The sequence below is a fragment of the Amblyomma maculatum genome, chromosome 4 (genome assembly GCF_055883805.1).
Source record: "Amblyomma maculatum isolate TAMU_Amacu chromosome 4, ASM5588380v1, whole genome shotgun sequence".
Taxonomy (NCBI): Eukaryota; Metazoa; Arthropoda; class Arachnida; order Ixodida; family Ixodidae; genus Amblyomma; species Amblyomma maculatum.
In genome coordinates, this window is record NC_139347.1 from 141,374,513 (window position 1) to 141,396,778 (window position 22,266).

A 22,266-nucleotide genomic window follows, 5' to 3' on the forward strand; every position below is an offset into this window, starting at 1 on the left:
GTATGTCTATTGTGACAACCCTGTATTCGACACATTCTTTGGGTCGGGACCACAAACCAATACAGTGAGAAAATCTGGTCACGCCAGACTTGGAGATTTTCACTCTTTTTGGTATTCTTGTAGCACTGTGCTTTGCGATGGTTTGTCTTGGGGTTCACTCGGCCGATGAGCTGTGGCACTTACCTTTCCCGTCTTCACTTGCGACCCTGGACGACGACATTCCAACTACATCTTTGACATCATGAAGTGTGCCTATTTTGTCTTTTCCTCTGTCCTTCCTGGTTTCAGAATCGATGAAATAGGAACAACAAACATCACTGAGGGTTAGGCTAGAGCGAACCGCCACCAGAGCTACTATTGCCCCTAACTAAAAGCAGCAATTATTTTTCTCGTTTTAATTCGTTTTGATTAATAATAATGTTTTGGTCTTAAACATTCATGCATTCTCACTGTTATCTAAATGTTTGTTTCCAGCCGTCAATATAATTTACGTTGGCAGGTTTTTGTTAACTTCTTTCCATCCTCCTGCCTAGTATGACATAACATATTGAGAAGTGCAGTTTGCATCAGCGTCGAATGGTTCTGATTTTATTCTAGCGCATCCGATGTCGCACTCACCTGCTACGGAAAAGAACTCGAGCTTGATTCGCCTTGACACAAACTCGTGGACCTGCTCGTGGTGCCTGAACATGCCACTATGTTGGGGAAATGCAATACTAGAGGAAATATTTTACAAACAGCGCTGCAATTAGGAGCCAGTTGGTCAGCAAATTCAGGATGTCGTTTCCGCATGTGCCGTTTCAAGGCAATTTGAAAGATGAACATAGCATTGCATGTCGAACAGGTCTTTTTATTTCGGGGATGGAAATAGCCGGATGAAGTGCTCAGAATGCCCTCGAGTTGGGCGCTCCATCTATGCTTGCTTCCAAGGGAGAGGGAAGGACTTGACAAGTGCTGTAGATGGGGAGCAATGAGGAAAGGCATGTGGCATTTCAGCTATAGTGCTCGGATTTCACGTATGTTCTTACCCGTCATGTAACACTCTCTGAAAAGGGGACCTTTAAGGAATACAACTTAATTGAACTGAACTTAGCACGGGCCCCGCAAAATTATCTACTCTTGCTTTTGTTACCAGGAGGTGGGTTAGGCAGAAGTGGTTCCTCTTCCTTGTTGGCACATCTGACAATATGCTTAAGTATGCCAATTTGTTTGCGCAGCGATGCTGTCACTTCTGTATCACCTGATATCTTTTCCTGACATTGCATGCAGAGCAACAGGACTGCACAAACCACTTAGTCAGAAAATCTTTTCACTCCAGACTTTGAGATTTTCACTCTTTCAGTATACTTCTTGTAGCACTCTATTGTGCGATGGTTTGTCTTGGGCTTCACTCGGCCGGCGAGCTGTGTCATTAGGTGGTCACTTGCCAAATCATCAATGATGCCATCAACATGCCAAACCAGCAGTTCTGAAACGCATGTAAATTACCTTCCCTGAGCTCGTTATGCATCAACACAAGATGATTGTCATTCTGGTGTCCTGCTTGTGCAAAAGAGCCCACTGTTCTTGGCACGTGGAATACACTCTCTTAGTATATTCAACAAGCTTCATGAACTCCAATTCTTAATATTTCATATCATCGGACAGGTCTGGCTTCTTTGTGAAATTCAGCGTCTTAGAAACAGATGCGTACTTGACAGATTCTTCGTGGTAAGCTCCCTTTGCATGCTTGGTTAGTGTGCTTTTGACGAGATTTTCGACATAACCTGCAGTATGGATGCTTGGCACCTTGTGATGTCACACTGGTCAGCCATAGAAATTCTTTTTCCCAAGATTTGAGGTACTTTCTGTTGTCACCATAGGACTATCAGGACCTTTTTACGGGCTTGACACAATCTAAATGGCCTTCTTCCATAGCTGCCAGACTCTTTGCAAACTTGCCGCTGTTCATGGTGACAGCCTGATTGAGTCTTTGAAACGAACTCTGGGCATTTTGGGCAAATGCTATAAATAGAGCAAAGCAGGCAAAGAATTACCAAATTTACCAAAACACAAGAGGATTTACCTCGACATTTATTCGATTCGATTGAACGCACCAAGAGTCTACAAAAGGGCACATAAAGAAATGAACGAGGAAAATAAGTTGCGATTGAAAGCAAAAACTAAAAAGCAACCGCAGAAGAAAATGAAGCGCTTCGACTTATTACCCTTGCTGAGGTTCAGCCAACAGAAGGAACTGCTACCTCTCAGTCACAGAATGTTGGCGTACATTCCGGATCATCCAGACACGAGCCCGAGCTCACCCCATGATGTAGTTCAGAAGGGTGCAGTCATTGGCCATCAGGTAGGTTGCCCACTGACTGGAGTCTGGCTGCCTGGGAGATTGCTTCAACCCTCCGCCTTCTTTGGCTGCGTCATATCCAACTGGAGTTTTGTGTGCCCAGGCAATTGCTATGGCACTGCTCAATGATGCAGCCACCCCGTCGCACTCATGGTAATGTATGTTGCATGCAGTCTCTACTCCCATTAAAACACATGCAGTAATAGCTATGAAGTGAACTGTTGGGCAGATAGCTGCCCCACCAAGAGGACTTTCCTGAAATGTGAAGGTCGGAGCAATAAATATATCTGGAAGGGCCCAAGTCCCTTCCAGCAGACATGATTCCAAGTTCCACACAGGACTGGTGGCTGAAAAACCATGTTAAAGCTGCCTCATTGAGAATGCCCATGGCCTTTTACAGCCTTGCAATGTCGCTGAGGCCTGCGCAGTCTTTGCCTCTGGATAGGAGTCCTTATTCTCACTTTGCCTAGGTTATGACCTTGAGTTCGGTAGAGGAACATGTTGTAGGCTGCGATCATCATTTGAAGACGGTGGCTTTGTTCCCAGTTTTCCCCGAAGCCTTTCCACATTGGCTAGGAAGTCAGACTGCATAGAATTAAAGAATCCATTACCGTCAAGGCTTTACACTTGTTCTCTTGCATTCAAGGAAGAGAGCCGTTGCACCTCATAGCTTAGACATACATTCTTTGTAAATCGGGCAGATGCCCATTGTAACTGCAGTTTGCGGGCAACCTCTCAGATTTGTCAATTGCTGGCAGTGTTTGCTGCTCCACCACATTGATCTCGAGAGGCTGAGAGGAGTAATTTCACCACCTTTGTTCCCCGTTCTTTGGCCAAACGATACCCAATCTTTTGGCAGAGTGTAGGTCATTTCGGCAGCAAATTGATGCAAATGTGCTGCTGCAAGCTTGGCTCGAAGATCTTGCGCTTGAAGTCCTTGCCATACATGGTACTTTAGCTGAATGGGTGCTGAACATCGTGGAATGACATGTTGGTGCTCTGTTTTTGTTCTCGAAGCACTCAAAGGGATTTTCTAGTTTCTCCACTGGTGGTCCTTCTGTCCAAGCGGGTAGTGGTGTGTTTTTTTACATTCCAAAGTTCATTGACCACTCCTATAAAGAGTCCTTTATTGCGATGAGCCATTGCAGCAAGTGTTGAGAGTTGTTGCACGTGGATCATAGGTCACTGGTTTCAGAGAGCCTGAACTCTTGGTGATTTGTTATTTGAAGCACAACACCACGATACAGCAGAAACCAGCAGAATGAAAAAAATGAAAAATGAAAAAAGGCGCAGCAGCTGTTGAACGCACTGGCATGCGGGGCGAAAGACGATCTGCTACTGTACTTGGGTGAAGCAGAAAGGTGTTTTTATAAAGAGCGGATTGTTTTAAAGTGTCAATCACTGACGTGAGCGCGTGCTGAGTCATTGGCAAGTTGGCAGCAATATAGAGAAGACTATATGGGATCCTTCTGGATCATTCGATGTGGGTCCGCAATGAGCCCACTGTTCTGGGCACTTGGCATACAGTCTCGGTATACTCCATAAACTTGGTATACCCATGATACTCATTTAAAGCATGGAGTTCATTTCTGCTTGTGCACGTAGCATGGAGCTTGTCTTTGGATGTTACTTACATTGGTCATGCTGAGCTTCCAATTCCATCTGACAAGCCACCAACGTAGCAGGCTTTTCACATGGGTACCCATGACATATTCCTAGGCATTTGCATACACTGATGCATCATCTGACATGAATGCACCACAGCAAACATGACTCCCGAGCCTGTCCCTGATGCCAATAAAAAGCCTTTTCATGAAATCCTCTGACACCCTCCGAAAGGGGAGAAAGGCACCTGCAATGACTGGTCTATAATTGCCCATCACCATCACGTTTGTGAGTTGGGGCTTTACCTGTTCGTGTCATGAGTGGAATCAACACTTGCTGCTCTTTCAACTATGCTGGTGTTTCGTACCTGAATAGGCATTAGCATTGCCACCAGGATCTCGCCAGTACCTTATTTTGGCAGCTAATCTGGCTCTGCATGCAGCAAAGCATCACAGCATCACGAACCTTGATCTTGGCAGGTGGGCTCTACTGCTTGGATGTAGACTGCATCACTGCGGCAAGCATGACGCGCTCCCCGCAGGGCGAAAGTGTGCCCCTTGCATCCACATCATTGTGATCTTCACCGCACTGTGGAAACGGTTTCTTGCACACAGCGTAGCCAAACTGGCCACGATGGGCACAGAAGCGACGTCCTACACCACGTGCAATAAATAACAGCACCGACACACACATGCGGCACTTTCATACTCACCTGCAGGAAATTCAGCAGGCACCTCCATCTCCATGATGATGTGTCAAGATTTGTTTATCATGCTTTCAAACTCGAGCAAATTCTTCAACAATGCTTTTAGACAGGTTCGTAGGCCTGCAGGGCCACCTGCAACCTGCTGCAACCTCAACTGGAAAGCCACAAGCCCATACAACTGCATTGAGTGTCTCATGATACACGAAACACACTGCGGTGTCACATGTCGGGATTCAAGGCTTGCATCGTCACTCTTGGCTTCGCAGATCACTTCAAACTGTCTGCCCGGAAAATACAACATGCCACCAAGTTCCGATTTGATTAAGCACTTTAGCAGCAAGGAACAAAGTGATGAGTAGCGATTGTCAAAAACTGTGCTCATGTGCATGGAAATGAGGCCACATACATCCAGTCTAGGATGGGGCAACCCATGGCTGCTTTTCCAGCTTATGAGCTACCCGCCGATACAAAATCATGGGGCCAGGTACCCTGAGATGACATGGCAGCATCTATGTCAATGCTGTGCCAAAGCTGGATGGGTAACCGGTGTCTTGTTCTACAGTGGGCCAGGTGCCCTCTCCAGAACAATCACCTGGCTGTCATCGATGATGGCACTGTGCTCACTGTCTGACGTGTGTTTCCTGCTGCATTGACTGAGAAGTGATTATTGATTTTGAACAGAAAGCATGCCCTGAATACACACTGGACCGAACACGTTGCCTAGCTTTTTAGGCAGTTCCAGGCCACAAAATAAAGCTTGCCATAGCAATGAAACAAAGTCAGTGACAGTGGCTCATTTCAAAGCATGGAAGTATTGCTGTTTTGAATGAACATATTGTTCCTTATGGCATAAACGGAAACCAAATCCTGATGGCGAAGGGAAAGTTGTAGCACTTCCACCGTGAGAATGAAAAACTTATTAATTTGAGCGTCTGTGAGCCAGAAGTGGCCCTCTTCACGAGAGGCATCCCAGTCCAAGGATGTTTACTGGCTGCGAGATCAGGATGTGTTGTACCTCCAGTGGAAGGACAGGCGAGTCGTCAGCATGATATCTACTGCGTACACGCCAAACAAGGTCATTTTCGTCAAATGACGAAAGAAAGTGAATAAATGGACGGAAGTCTCAGTCAGAAAACCAAAACTCATCAGTGAGTGTAACGTAGGCATGCTCGGCGTGGACAGATCAGATCAACTGATTGGAAGCTACAATGCCCTCAGAGCATCTGCTGGTAGAAAATGCTGTTTTTCCACTGCTTTGATGTAGTGGTCGTCAAGTATTATACTTTTTGACGCAGACCTCAAGATTTCATCAGTTCGCTTTTAAATAGGTCGAACAAGTGCTTGGATTTGGTGAGCCACATCCTAGGGACCCCAATGTTTGCCCTCTGTTTCCGCCTCGTGATCAACCTCAGGGGCTGCAGCACAAGCCCCAAAAAATGGAAATACAGGAAGTTATGTTTCGAAGCCGCTGTCCAAGCTGTCACCCGCCGTGCTTGTCCAGAGGGCGACGGTCTGTTCAGCTGCTGGCATTCGAAAGGGTTCTCTCACCCACCGTGCTCGGTTGCACTGACCGGCGGTCTGTTGAGGTGTATCTGCTGAGCACCTTGGAGAACTACTCGGAGTCGAACCAAGTTGACAGCATGTTTATTGCAACTGGTCTCTTGTCATCAAAGTCACCCCTGAGATCCCGTTAAATAGGCTCGCTAAACAAAGACCATATCGCTAAGCCAATAGGGACGAAGTAAACTGTCTGGGCGGGGCCAATCGGCTCCAGCATAGTCCTCACACCCGTAGTGCTGTACGCACAACGTCACTCAAACACGCACAGCAGAACGCGAGGTAGCCAGAGATTGAGTACGCTACACAAATGCACTGCGCGCACAGCAGAACGCGAGCTAGCCACACATAGAGTACGCTACACAAACACACTGCGGCACAAGTGAGGCGAACCGCGAAGGTGTCATAGATGCATAATGAGGTGGGTGGACTCCAGGTAGTCCAGAAGGGCAAAGAATGCACACTGGACTTTATGTCGGGGGCCACTTGTGAACAGCAGGCTATCACTAGTCTCTGTTGAGAGCCCCAACTTGCGATAGCTTGCAAAGAGCTCAAGTCTTTGCCTGTCACAGGCCGGACAATACACGAGTAAGTGCTCTAGAGTCTCTACAGCTCCACAGTCTCTGCACCACAAAAACCCAGTCCGGCGAAGGCGGTGGAGTCGTTCCGCTGTTCATATACAGCCAATGCGCATTCTAAGAATAGCTGCGCCTGGGGAGCCGTAAAGTCAGAGAATTTGATTGTTCGTGGTGCATTGCTGGCTGCAACGTGGGCGTCAGGATGAGCAGCAAGTGTTCGCTTTAGAATTCTTGCCCTTGCCACATCAAAGTTTATGATAGAATTGGTGACAGGTGCATCGCCAGTGTAGGCACTCTTGGCCAGGGCGTCAGCCCATTCGTTGCCTGGTATGCCGACATAGGCAGGAAGCCATTGGAGAATGAGGTTTGTGCCTTTGTCCTCAACCGCTCTAAGCTTGTTGCATAATGATTGTACAGCAGGTATGCTGTATTCAGGCTTGCGTAGGAGCTGCAAGGCTGGTTTGGAATCACAGGATGGCAGCAGCGGCAACATTAGAACTGTTTAGGAGGAAGTCCGCGACCAGGGGTAGTGCCGCTAGCTCGGCAGTTGTGGAAGAGGCTCTGAAAGAGAGGCTGGGACGAAGCAGTCTGCAGTTGCAGCAGTCCCATCTTGTGCCACCGAACCATCGGTGAAGATTAGAAGTCTGGTATGGAGTTCTTCGTCTAGTAGAGCAGCAAGCAGATTCTTGACGCATTGCACATATAGGTGTGTTTTGATTGGAGCATATTCTGCTCACTGAGTTTAATTTGGAGTGGTGGATGAGAGTGAGGGAGGGGGAGGTCTCAGAATGAACTACGGAGGGGGGTCCGCGATTTCTGTGTCGAACGTACCGACTATGCGACCCATTTTGGAATGAGGGGCGTTGTGAAGCCGTGCGATGATGACAGCAGTGCCGGGGGCTTGCCTCATGCGCTCGATTGCATTCAAGGCGAACCGTTCAGCTCGTAGTGAAACAGGCCACTGCGCAGCTTCTGCATAAGTAGCTGCAACTTGGGAGCAGTGAGGTAGGCGTAGGAATTTGCGAATAGCACTTCGCTGGTCAGCGTCAATGGCTTGCCATAGGAGAGGGGGGATGTTAACAAATGGTAAAGCATAAAGGATTTTGGCCAATGCAATGCCATTGTAAAATCTCACGGCAAGAGATGGGAAGCACCCTTCACCCTTAGCTAGCAGCTTGTTTGCGGCCGAGGCGACTTGGGTGGCTGCTTTTCTGAGTGGTAAAACGGCTGGGCGCCAGGAGAGCTTGTGGTCGATTGTGAGCCCCAAATAGCGGGCTGATTTCTTCCAGGGGAGTGGGACCCTTCCTACTGTGAGTACATAGCCACAGGGCGTGGGTGAAAAATGAGGGCTTCGGTTCTTGTAGGGGACAGGGAAAGCCCGACACTTTGGAGAAAGTGTTGGACTGTGTGTAAGGCAAATTGGAGCTCAGCGCGCACAGTGCGTCCGCAGAGTGTCGAGCCGCTGCAGTAAAGGGCTATGTCGTCTGCATACAGGCAAGTGCGCAGTCCAGAATGAAGGGCTGTGATGCGACGGGGAAGTTGTGACAGCACGAGGTTAAAGAGAAAGGGACTGAGTACGCTGCCCTGAAGGACGCCAGAGGACACTGCGAGGAGAGCTTAAAAGAGGAACCAGCCTTAACTCTAAAGGTGCGATCAGAGAGAAAGTTTTGGATGTAGCTAAAGAGGTTCCTGACTACACCGAGGGAGCGAAGGGAGTGATGGAGCTGTGAGAGATACAGTTAAAGGCCTTTTGGACATCCAGTAGGAGGAGGTATGCACACTTAAGAGTAGCCTTAGACTGCTTGAGAAAAGAAACAACCTCCGTGATGCATTAAGTTGTGGATCGGCATCTTCTGAATCCGCTCTGTTCCGGTGTAATTGCCCCCATTGCATCCGCTATCCATTCGAGGCGGTTTAGCGCTAGAACTCTAGGACCTTTCCAGGAGATGGGTCTATATGAGCTTAGTTGGGAAGGTTGCTTGCCCCTCTTCAAGACTGGGATGACCGTCGGCGACCGCCACTCATCGGGAAGGGTGCCGGAATGAAATAGAGCGTTTATACGCCTTGAGGAGGTGGGTGCACTGGTTGGTGTCGAGGTTTTTCAACATTTGGTATGTGATACCATCAGGCCCAGGGTATCCTTTGCTTCCTAGAAGCTAGGCTTGCATCTAGCTCGTGAGGGGTGAAATCATGAGTAGAGAGCTCTAAGATATCGTCAGCAAAATGAGCTGGAAGAAGGGTGATGCGAGCATGGGAGGTGGCAGCGGGTGCAGCTGCACTCACTGCTAGGGAAGTAGCAAGGTGGTCAGCGAGAAGCTCGGAGAGGGCAGAGTCTGTGATTCCACCTGCTATCGCTATGGCGAGGACAGAGGTTCGGGGACATGGGGCCGGAGCATTGATGAAAGGATTCGCCACCCTCGTTTCTGCGAGCTGGGACCGTCTAGAGCTCTGCAGAGATTAATCCAGCTGCATCAGCGGAGTTTTTTGGCATGGCGGCGGCAGCAGACATCTAGGCGGTTATAGACTGTCCAGTGCTCGTGTTTGCCCGTGTGGCGAGCTTTACGCTGTGTTTTGCGTCGGGCGGTGCGCAAGTTAAGTAGTTTCACATCCGGGACGGGGGATCCAGGATTCACAGCACAGCGGGTTGTGGCGGAAGTAGCTCAAGCAGCGATGTGTCAAAAGAAGTCTGTCAGCACATTGATCACTACACAGCTCCCAGAAGAGATTCCATCGCACAACATGGTAGACATTCTTCTCAGGGGGCTGGTCTTGGAGCGGAGTGATTTCGATGGGAAGATTGTCCGACCCAGCTGTATCCGCCAAAGTTTTCCACCTGTAGTCGCAGGTGGGGGAGTTGAGCGTGAGGTCAATTGCCGAAGGGGCCGCCCGAGAACACACAAAGGTAGGGAAGCCAGTACAGTCGTGCCTCGTTAATTTGAACACTTTGGTTTCCCACCAAAACTGTCTGTAAAGCGAGTCATCCATAATAACGAGTCATGAATAGAAACGAAAAGGATTTTATTGAGAAAAAAAGAATTGTAATCAATGACTGCTTTTGTAGATAACCGTGTGCACTGGACTCAAAATTTGACAGAACACCGGCAATTTTGAGTGAATTACATCCTTGTCGTCTTCGAAAAATTGTAGTGCAGTCTGAAGTGGCTGCGCATACTATGACACGCGTGATGGTGGGCTTTGTGTTGGTCAAACTTTCGAGCATGAACTCCTCACTGGCCGGTGAATCGGCGTCCGATTCTCTACTCGCCGCCATTTCCAAAATGGCCTCGTCACTGTGCAAAGTAGCCGCTAAGTAGCTGCTTGAGATTCTTCTGAGGCGAGGAAACAGCTGAGCTGTCGATACTAGTCCCTCACTGCTGGGATTGACTGAGATGGCTTTTGCTGCTTCTATTCACAGATTGCTTGCTTCGCGCCTATGTTCAGCTCTGTTCTTTAGCGTTTAACTTCCGCCATGCCAGAATCCAGATTCAAGTTGAGGGTTGCAAGCTCCTTATGCTTCGCACTTTTTTTCCTAGGTAATTCCTTGCTGCCTTTCCGTTCTTCTGATTCTCTTTTTTGTCTTGTACTATCGAACATCCCATTTTCTTGGCGCCGTTTCTATGTGTTCCTATAAAACAAACACTGCAAGATGAAGTACAGTTTAGAACAGCTCAGACCTTGTCAAGGCCGCATCGTTGACTCAAAGCGAAGCCGACATTCGGACCACCTGGGGTGCAAAATGTGGCAGTTCGACAACTCAGCAGGGACGAAAACCAGAAGTATGAGAGGGAAGCGCAGCCAGGACGGGACGCCCGGTCTCGGTTGCGTGCTCGTACGTCGCCTTTCTTTTGTCGCTCTACTTTGTGAGTGTGTCTTAACTCTACCGAAAAGCATTAACGGCTTCATGGAACACATACTGTGCTTTGGGAAAGAAAACTTCAGTTCCCGCCGCCACTGTAGGCACTTGTCTTTCTTCCTGTCATTTCTTTCTTACGATTTTACCGGCCTCTCTGTTCACGTTCACCAGAATTTATTGCAACCACATGTTGCTGTTTTCCGGCTGCGGCGGCACTGCCGCTGCATCCAGAAATCTGGTTCCACCCATTCGGGGTCTTTCTTACGCTGACCCTCGGTTTGCTGTGTACGTTCCTCTCCGCCTTGCGCTCCCCCCCTCCCCCCTCCCCCTAAAACGGCGACACGTCCGCTTTGGTTCTTTCCAACCCCACAGGACTCGTTCAGGCATCCGGCTGTATCGGCTGTCGCGCAGGTTCGCGGGCGGCACGCCCTTCTTTAACTTGCGTTCGGACTCATCTGCTTTTTTTCAAGCACTGTTCATATTAGCGAGACAAAAATACAAGGGCCCAAGTGGGCCGTGTGCATTCTTCCCCTGTCCATTGTGCAGACAGCGAGCTTCCATATTAACGAGACATAAATACATTGAAAAAGTTCGTCCCCAGGAAAACTTCATAATTCGGGTTGTCAATATTAACGGGGGTTGTATTAACGGGGCAAGACTGTATTAAAAATATTGAGTCCCGCTGCATAGATAGCGTCGAGCACTTCGTGGCCTTGTCTGGTAGTGCTCCATGAGCCCCACTCTGTGTTGTGCTAATTGAAGTCATCACATATGAGTGCGTCACCCCCAAGTTGAGCGATTAAGTGCTCTATGAAGCAAGCATCCCAGTGGTGGCCAGGCCGAATGTGGACGGATGCGATGGTGATGTCCGTATTTACCACACAGACCTTAATGGCAACACACTCAATGGGTCCACCTGTAAGATCGTCTACAGCGACTACAGAATGGGGTAGTGAGGCACGCACATAAATAGCCGTGCGAGGTGTGCCGGGAGGATGGGAGGTATTGCAGCACGGATTAGCATTGCACTGGGATGAGGCATACGTCGCACCACTATATCCCAAATATCCAGGTAGGGGAAAATCTGCGTGAGCGTGGGTCTCCCGAAGAGCCAGGATATCCCACTGCTTGAGTGGCAGGATGGCTGCGAGCTCTGGTTGACGGCGGTGGAGGGAGGAACATTTCCAATGTATCACTCGCGGCCGATGTACTTGTTGGTTTTTAGCCATGTTGGTTAAAAGTATCAGCGGCAAGAGCCGCCGCGCAGAGTTGTCGTCCAGGTGAGTTGGCAGGAGGTAAGAGCCACCACGGCAGCTGCGAGTGCAGTTGTGATGGCTTCGCGCTGGTCAGTGTGAGCAGGGCATGGTGCAGGGGCTGCGCGTGGAGGCGAACTCGCAACACCGCAGTAGGACTGGGGATCGTGGGGCATCGAGTTGCGTGGCTCAGGGCTGGTTGCTGAGTGGTCTCGTGGGGGTTGGACGGTGTTTGTCGGCTCTTCTGCTTTACCACTACTTGTACTGGCAGTCTCAGCTCAATCCTTGCTCACTAGTTGTATGGCCTCTTGCCTCTCCTGCCAGCGTGGGCACCTGGGCTCTGTAGCAGCCTGCTTCCCCTTACAGTTGACACAGTGAGAGGTGACCGCATCGCAGTCGTCAGTTGGGTGAGAAGCACCGCAGCGAAGACAGCGGGGGGGAGGGAAAGGTGCAAGCCGCAGTGGCATGCCCATAAACCACATTTGAGGCATTGTAAAGGGCGTGGGCGGTGGGCGCGCACAGAGCGCCTTTGTACAGGGCTACCTCTTGTGGTGGCTCAGTTCCTGCGAAGCGGATGACGAGATCTTTGCCTCTGCGTCAGCATCCAAGGATAGGGACGCTGCTTTCAAGACCATTGAGGATCCTGCCCTCAGAGAGGCTGGGGTCGACTGAGAAAAGAGGCCAGTGGAGGTCTTGCCACCAGCCTCTTTATCTCGCACTTTGACACCACAGATGTCGTTGACGGCCAGGAGAGGATCAAGATCACTTGAGGGGCGGGTGTCCACAGCACAAACATTGCGGCGCAGGTTTACCCTAACAGCCTTAACTACAGGTAAGGCGGCCAGAAACTTCGCGATGGACTCCCTGCTTGGAGAGAGGAAGTTGTCTTTTTTGCGAGCAGGAAAAAAAGAGGATGGTTGCTGGGTTGGCAGCTTCTGAGTCTGTGGGTGGAGCTGAGAAGCGGGCCACTGGGGCTGCGGGTGTGGAGGCATTAGAGGTAGTGCCAGGAATACTGGCAGAGGGCTTTTCTTGGGGCGCTCTTTTGTCCGCGCGACGACTCTTGTGTTTGCTGCGCTTGGGTTGAGGGGCCTGGTTGGTTGTGTCTTTACGTGTGAGGTTGCTCACAGGTTGTTGTTGCTGCCGAGGAGGGGCAGCAGGACTGGAGCTCTTGAGGGCAGATGAGGCCCGGAGGTCAGGGGGGAGATGCGAGCGACAGTGTCCTCGGGGGTGAGGGGTGGAAACTCATCCTGCTCAGGATCAGCAGCCTTGGAGGAAGGGGAGTAGTTGCGATTGTTCGCGTCAGCTGACCAAGATGTCTTCTGTACCTCGAACCAATTTGGCTCGGTGTCGTAGTCTGCCTTTGTGAAGGCATCATCAGTGGCTGGTGCTCCCTGGAGAGCTGCGTGTTGTGAGGAAACCCCAGACTGAAATGTTTGGGGGGGAGTTGTTGCCTCTCTTGGAGCTGGAGGGTTATCCTCGTGAGCAATGCTTGGAAGTATGGCAGGCAAGCTAGATGGATTGGCTTGCTGGCCAGGGGAGGGTGAGGCTACCCAGGAGGCATCGAACCGTCTGAGGAGAGGTGGATCTTGCGTTTCCTCCTGATCCCGAAGGGTGAGGTTAACAGGGCTTGCTGAGCGCTGTGTTGGCGCGTGGAAATCCTTCAAGGCTGGGGGTCTCTCTGAGGCAGCAACAATCTTCTGTGCTTGGACTTGTGCTTCTAAAATTTTTGCAGCCTCTTCGCACAGTTTTCCAAGCATGCAGGAGCAGTCATAGCTGTCCGCGCAGCGGTGGCGACCAGGAAGCTTGATGCGGATGGTATCTGCGCTGGCTTCCATTTTGGATTGTTGTGTCTCTTAAAGACGACACTTTATACAGCCATGTTAAGTCCATGTTCAAGGCACCCGAGATGCATGGCGTACAGCACTTCACTGATGGATGCACGACAGACAGTCAGAAATGGTGGCGGAGAAGAGGGCGCAGATATGGACAAGCGGCACGGAAGCGCAGTGGGAGAACGCGGACACGGAGTCTGAGAGGCAGCCGGAGCACGAACGAAAGTATTAAAGGCTCACAGAAAAGGGGGAAGGGGGGATCACCAAAGTTAAGAAAAGTTGAAATTCTGATAGATGCTGAATGATCCATCACCCTCACGCCAGAATTTTTTATTTAGCTTGAACAGAGTGAGCTCAAATGGTGACTGAAAATGACTTCTGAATTTTTCTTCTCAACTCATATGCCGGAGCCATTATTCCCCTCCCCCCCGATCAGTATTTAGGCCTGCGTGTCTGACGTCGACGACACCTTTATGTTGACAATACTCGATCAGTGAAGATTAATTTGGATTAAATGTGCTGTTGCCTGCGCATGTTGAAAATTGCCTTCACTGCAAGCTGCAATGGCTGCGGCTGCATGCGGATTAAATACCAGCAGTACCATCTTGACATTCTGATGCCCCAGGTTCGGATTAAGAGCTGCCTTTGACATGAAGTCATACCTAGACTATCAGCAGAGAGGGCTCCTCTCTATGCAAATCTCTCAAATACTTAAATGAGGCAGTCATTTTGCATTCAAGACGAACAACACTGAAAGCTCGAAGCGTGGGTAGAAAAAGCAAGTCCATGTCTGATGTGGGTAAACATGACGAAGCATTAGCTTTGGGAGAAGCATCTTCATTACCTTCCTGTTTAGTGAGTTACTGTCACAGACAATGGCTATGACCCTGCACCCAATCTCTAAGTGTAATATTACCTTCTTCAGTATGCTAGGGTGGAAGTGGTGTTCCATGCTGCTCCATTCTGCTCCAAACTGCTTTCCATGCTCCAAAATGCAATATTGCTCCAAAACTGCTCCAAACTGGCTGCCTCGACGTTCTGCATCAAATTTAGCCGAACACTGGAACATTGCCACAGTGCAGGGAGGCAAAGATATAATGCATCTTGCATTTGGGCTTAATACAAATAAAATTTTTGTAAGGGAGGGAAGCATGGAGCATAATAAATATTTGTTCACTGGTAGTATGAGCCATAGGAGATTGGAGGGAATTAATTGCGAAAAATGCAATGTACATGCGAAATAGCACCTTCTCCCAGCCTTTTGAATCGCCGGTTGACAGATAAGCAAGAGCAGCAAGTGAAGCAGATATTCTGCTGTGAAAACACGCAGGTACTTCCCAATTGAGCTTATTTGTCAACGACAAGGTTGTCAGGCCTACGGTAGACAAAATCAAATGAAGCGTTATGGGTGGTATGCCAAAGGTATTCACTAGGAAGTTCCTCAAAAGTGTTCAACAGCCATAAAGGGCCTATTGCCAAGATGTTAAAAATGAGCCCTAGCATTGCTCAAGAAAGGAATGATAAGCTGTTGGCAGGAGGCAGTGAAGTAAAAAAGCTGAAGGATGAAAACGTATCCTTCAGTGCCATCTGTCTTCCCTGAAGGCACTATTGATCGGTGCTCAGAGTTATCAGCATATGCGTAGGTTCATGAATGATATGCACAAGAGAGAGCCGAAATGTGCACATTAGTCTGAACTCCATATTAGTGGCGCTGCTACAGCAGCTATTTAAAATGACTCCTGAATTTTCCTTCCAGCGTGTGCCACAATGAAAGCGAAAAAAATCAAGATTGCAGACTGAAATCATGCGCAGCCCACAGACATACCGAGCTGTTGGTTTGTTTACTTACAGTTGGAGTACTTGCTTCGTCTGTTTGCCTACTGCGGCTTCTCTCCAACATGGAGCTGACCTAGAGAAGCAGACGTGCAAAACACGACAAATGGCTCTGGAGCCAATGATAGAAATATGCAACAGTGGTATTTAGATAATTGGATATGAGCTGATTTATCCAGATGTGCACATGATGACCACCGATTGTTCCCCAATGACTGGCGCGGCTGCCTGCATGCCCGGCAGACCGGGTCGCCCTCGCGCTTTTGTGGGATTGAACGCAGATCCTGTGATGTAAACAATTGTCGACTACAGCTCACTGTAGCCAAGACTATACTCAATTGCCATCTTTATTCACTAAAACTTGTGAAGGCTACCATAGACAGCACAGCGATGTTCAGCTGACATTAATTTTGGTCGCTGTAGCCGAGACCATGGAACGGCGCAGCATTGAAGCACTGCTTGATACCTATAGTACACATTCAAAAAGACATATTATCGACTGCCTGCTGTACGCGTGCAACAGCAGCATATGCCTGCTTAAGGGTAGAGCTTCAGTAACGGTGCCTCCTGCGAGCACGCTGGGTGCTGCGGCTGCTCCTTGCCTGCCTTACTTGTTGCTAGGCCTAGTCTATTTCAGTGGACACTTATGGTCAGCGGCCTCACCGTTGTAACAAGAGTATGTCTTTCGTCATCGCACTGCAGGGAAGCCCATCTCGTAATAAAATAAACTTGACGAGACGTGCGTTAGGCGACCGACCTCAATCGTCCTAACTAGCCTCTTCACAAGTGATGCATTCCAACATTGCCTTTGTTGGGCAAATGATGGATGTTGGCTGCGGTTTTGTGCGCTGGTCTTTAAGTCCAACTAGCATCTCGCCATCGACAGTTGTATAGCTGCCATTAGGGCTGGGCCGCAGGAACTGTGATAATGATGCACTTCGCAGTGCACATTTGAAATCCTTTGGCTTCGGCACAGGGTTGCGGAGCCGAATTGTTGAGAAGAAATTCTCCAGAGCATCTTGACTCAAACGAGAAAACAGAAGAAAGTTGAAGCCATAGTTCTTGAAAAGTCCATCCTGAATTTCGAGTGCTGACCTTGTCGATAAAAGAACACCAGTTTGAACTGGCTTCCACGCACCCCCTTTACTGCCAATAAAGATGTTTTGGAAGAGACATATGATGCTTTCCAGAAAGTTGACGCCATCTTTTCTCCTGTGAAGTAAGGCTTCTTTTTTCGTCCTGGAGGTCATCAGTGCAAACCATTTTTGCACCTGGTCAACAAACCAAGCAGTTGTCAGTGCTGTGCAATCCAAATGCCCAATCTCCACATGGTACCTGAGTGCTGCAGCAGTATCATGATGGAAGAAAGTGTAGGCTGGTGCCACTTTCATTTTGTCAAAATGGCCAGGACTGATGCATGCTTTGTTCAGTCTTGGTGCTGCTTTAAACTCGGCCCCTGCCTCGAGTTCTATAAGCTCCTCTATAGGCTTGACAGAGACGTCATCTGTTGGGAGTTTGTTCGCCTCAACAATGTCATCTGGCAAATATATACTCTGCCCTCTAGTGAGATGACTTCTGAGATTCTTCAGTAGATGGGGCACATCTGCCATGAAGTAGAGGCACCGTGCAGCATCTTGCGGATGCTTGATATAGCACTTCCGTTGTGTGCACTTGCCCACCGAAAGGCCAAAACATCGCCACAGTGCTTGGTTGCAGGGCCCCATGTCACCAATGATGGCATGCACTTTTACATTAATATTTTCGCATGCTTCGATGAGAGCTTCAATTTTCATTTTGACTGTTGGAGCATGAAAGCTGTTCTCTGTCAACTCGTATGCGACTGTCTGCTTCCATCGTGTTGACAGCCCTCCAAGCATCATTACAAGGCCGTGCGTCGCCACCAAGCCTTCCGGTAGATTACCATTCAAAAGTGGAACAGACGGCATACCGATGATCCGGCCAGTTGATTGATCGAAGTCCAAACCTTTGGACAGCTGAATCTCGTCGATCATCAGCACGGCATGCCTCTCTTCCTCGCACAGAAGACTGATCTGAAAAGTAAAAAAGGGGGAACGTTTACACGAAATAATTACTGGAGCCCACTATTAATGCAAGCTATACGCGTAGTGAAAATTCTCTGCAAACAATTTATTTTATTTGCCAACCTTTATCTTCAGTAAGTCCATCATTTCTTTGAGAATTCCTGGTCTGAATTTAAAGCTTTCGATCCTCCGTTGCAAGGTTCGTTCTGTGGGAAGAGGGCAGGCCAGTTCCCGGACGACGTTGTAGCCCCGGGATCCACAGGCGAGCCTTATCTTTAAAGCCTTCACAACAGTGTCATCGCTCCACGTTGTGCCTTGCATTGAGGTCTTCTGGAGGCTTTGGATCTGATCCTCGTTGAAATGTTTGTCGACGCCTGCACATCAGAATAGCGAATGGAAATATCAGGTATAATAAAGTCGGAGTTCTATCCGTATGGGTGGCTGCTTTTTTTTTTAATAAAAAAAAAGTTTGAAACGAAAATAGCATCAAGTGCACTATTATTCTTTGCACCAGGCTTTACCATTTGCATTTATTTGAGACAAAATGTATTACAAGCAATGCATTTTCTTTTTAACCTTTATGGTACACACAGTAAACAGGCAGAAATGCTTTGTTTAAGCACTAAAGTGGACTACATGACAAGCCTCTGTATGAACATCTCCTTTGAAGCAAAAATGAAATAATCAGGGGCAGCCATGAGGATTACCATGTATAAGTTTTACTTCCTTAAGAACAATTTGAAAATGGAATTCCATGCACGAGATGCAGATGCTATGGTGTTAATCTCATGCTGTTATGTTTATGAATATTACTGTTTTCAATGCAATGCTATTACCTTTCGCAAGTTTTTGCTTTTGCCTTTCCAATGTCCTTACTCGCTTTTGGCACCCAGAAAGCTTTCTTTTCAAGCTGTCTATTTCTTTTCGCATGCTTTCAACCTGAGGATTAGCATCATCTGAAACAAAACCCCATAATCCATCCTATTTAGCAGACTAAAGCTTCACAAAACTGAGACATCAACACTAACCTTGCGTGCATGAACAAACAGACGTTGATACTCCTCCTGTGCAGCCAGGTTCATCTGTTCGTAGCTTTTTTCTTGGAGGCTCACTGATGCAGCTCTCCACATGTGCACATTCACCAGCGCTGGGCACCTGTTCTCTACAACCATGTGTCTGGTTATCACTTAGTTGGAGCTGAATGTCAGTGTCTGCAAAATAAGAACGTATTTCCCACATTTGGAGTTAATTGTGGAGGCCAAATTAGAGCACTTTCGTGATATGAAAATTGCATGATATACAGTCAACGACCGATAATTCGGACTCCACGGGGAATGTAAACCAGTCCGAAATATCGAATGTCCGAAAAAACGAATGAAGCAAAAAATACCTGTTTATTTACATTTTAGGGTGCCTGTTTCGGGAAGAATTTGTCGATGCGTTGCTGCACGCACTTCCGCTTACGTGCAACTCACTGCACCACTTTCACCGCACATTTTTTTGAAGGCGAGGTCGAACCGCTTTTTAAAATTCCTGAGCCAACCGTCGCTGAACTGAAATCCTTCGATGCCAAGCCGCAGTGCGAGTGTCTCAGCCTTATGCTTCAAAAGGTGGCCAGAAACAGGAACACGCTGGGCGACAGTAGCGTTAAGCCAGATGTTCAACGCTTCTTCCAACTTCGGGTAAAGGCCTTGTCGCAGCCTTTTCTGTTCAGCTGTTGTTGTCTTCTCCGTGGCCTCAAGAATCTTGGACCTATTCTTCATATAGTCCGATATCGTTTGCTTGGAGATGTTGAACTCACGGGCAACTTCGACTTGAGAACGGCCGCTCAGCACTTGCTGTATTATGGCTGCTTTCTTCGCCATTGTCAGCGTCGTGTATTTCCCACGTTTCGCCGCCGTCGGCACGGACCGCGAAGGCACCGTTGGCGCCATTTGCAGTGGCCTGTCGTCAAACTCAAGAGAAACGTTGTCGTATGGTCACTTGAAAGAACCTAGCCTAACGTTACGCACGAGGCACTGAACAAACGAGCACAAACTGGTGGCCGATGGCGAAGACGCGGGGAGGCCAAACATGCCCGAGGGCCAGTCATGCGGAGTGGAGCGCCGCCTGCTGTTCTCCCGTCGCAACTGTCCTGTCGCACCGCCGCCTCCGTGATCAGCTCCAGCAATGCCGACGGCGCACCGTTCGCCGATCACGGAGGCCACAGTCGCTTATTGCGAGTAGGCGCCAAAGGAAGGCGCTCGTCTCCTTTCTTTCTTTTTTTTTTTTTTTTTTTAACTAGGAACGGCGGCGGGGGAAGCGCGCGCATCGAGGCACCCTGTTTAGAGTCCGGATTATCGAATATAGAGCCGGAGGCTGTCCGAAATATCGGTCGTCCTTACACATCATGTTTATGGGGCCAGTGGCGGTGCCGCAGAGCTGTCCGAATAAACGAGCATGTCCGAATTATCAGCGTCCGATTTATCGGTCGGCGACTGTAGTTCACTTACGCTGTAAGGTAGGCGCATTTCCTATTGACGGTTGGGAATGGCTGACAGACGACAGTGTGGTTGTGACAGGTTTCTTCTGGGATTTGAGAAGCGAACGGCTGACAGTGCCTGCAAATAATGAATATTTTACCAATTGCTGAGCCTTGCCATTTGTGGAAATGCATACAAAATGTAATAAACATTTACCTTGCATGTGTGTTGGAGCCACTGTAATCGTCAGTGCTGCATTGTCAGATGTGCAGAGCAGTACTGTCCTCCCCGGAGGCTCAATTACAACACTCTGCATAACACAGGCATTTGTACATGGATTCTCCTCAGTGTCAAATGGAACCTCCTGTGCCGTGTTCCTATCTGTAAAAAAAGAAAAGTGTCATCACCGAGGCCGCCTTGTACACAAGTTTGCAATACCACACAGCTGTAAAATAACAATACACAGCTATCTCACCTGAAGCATCCAGCACACCTGCAGATGACCCTGAAGAACAGGCCGCAGGCGTAACTGTGTGGAAGCAACAATGCAGTCTCAATTAAAATCCTGCGTAATGGAGGTCTAATAGGTAAATCACTGGTTAGACTAAAACAATTGAGGAATTCGGCACTATGTAACTTGTAATTTTTCAAATTTTCAAAGCGCACTCACCCAAGGTGTGGTCAGTACCGCGAGCATGTGGTGGTTTGCGGGACGGTTTGGCTGGCCGATGTGAAAATACTGATGGAACAGCAGTACATTTCAGCTTCTTTACTCCAAAATTCCTTAGAATCAGTGGCTCGAACTGATCTTCGGTAAAATGAAGCTGTAAAGGGCAATAGTACTAATATTAGGTATGAAGACGAAACATAAAAAATCTACCTGTGCGGTCGGTCAGAATAAAGCAATTTAGGCTTTTAAGATAGATCGGTGGGCATGAAATAATTTATTACAGGCTGTCTTGCGGATTAGTCCTGTCGCGGGAATGAGAGCACACGAATGTTATGGACACTTTACGTTGAGACTGCCCTTCGGTGCAGCATGAAAATAAAACACTTTTGTACCCGCGTCCCCGTGAACTTTTGCCATGCAGTGCACATGTGCACCTAACACTGCAAACAGCAATTCGCTCATGCGCTATGCGCGAGAACGAATAAATGTATATGCATCAATTTGGAGCGCGTTATATAATGCACAACACTTCGCAAGAGGCTACAATTTCGGAGCGCATTACTGGGCGAAACGTCGTGGTGCACGCATGAAATGGTTTTCGTTAACTTTATCTCAATTAATTAGCTGCAGTTTGAGCCGGAAGAGTTCCGGGCATTGCGGAGGCTGAAATATGCGCACATTCTTCAACTGGCATACTTTTACAACGCGCGTTATCAACAAACACACCCCTTACCAAATCTCGCACGCTAGCCAGCGCTCGCTATTAGAGCAGCGAATCTACATTGGAAAGCATTAATAGAACTTACCTCGCACAGCTTGCTAGACTTCGTTGGCTTGAAATCTTTTCTCGCAATCCTATGGAGCCACACTTTCTGTCTCGCAACATCACTCTTCCCAAGCGGCACTGTGAACATCGCCAACCCTTTTCCCGACTGGGTTGTGCACCCGAAGGCACAACAGCCCGGCATTTCGGCTTCTGCTACAGGCAGCAAGAAGCGCCCGGGACCGTAAAGCGACTTGCAGCAAACGGCGACAAATATACAAGTGGCCACCGCTGAAAATATGTCGCCGAATGAACTTCACGAGCAAGAAATCAAGCGCGACGCGCCGACAAGCCGGCCGAGCTATGCACCGCTGGTACTGCGTAGGAAGAACATGGCCGACGGAAGAAGCTCCCAACCGGAAGTGCGTTCTGTCCAATAAAATGCGTCGGCGGCGCCGCAAACGTTTTCGCTACTTAGTTTTTGTTAAAAAACGGATCTAGGGACTTTAGTTTCGATAGGCCAAAAGCCTCTGCGACGTCCGACTGCTTCTTCCCTTTTTCAACTTGTTCGATAATTTGAAGCTTTTCTTTTAGAGATATTTGCTTCCGTTTTGTTGACTTAGAAGGCCCTGCGCTCACTGAATCGTCCGTATACATTCTGTCCACGCGCGTTAGCCAAGGTAGATGTAGATCCTTGCGTTAGCCGTCACACACGTGGGCACTGGGCAGGTAAGGCTAAACAGAAAAAAACCGCTGCAAAAGTCTACGGCA

General features: G+C 48.6%; 1 long non-coding RNA gene across 1 annotated transcript; it reads right to left on the reverse strand.

Moving 5' to 3' along the window:
- Positions 1–18,484: 18,484 nt before the first annotated feature.
- Positions 18,485–20,421, reverse strand: LOC146193202 (uncharacterized). Its single transcript, XR_014706800.1, has 4 exons — positions 20,279–20,421; positions 20,093–20,200; positions 18,629–18,811; positions 18,485–18,556 (listed from the first exon to the last, which is right to left on the reverse strand). It is a non-coding gene; the product is annotated as an uncharacterized LOC146193202 (long non-coding RNA).
- Positions 20,422–22,266: the final 1,845 nt, after the last annotated feature.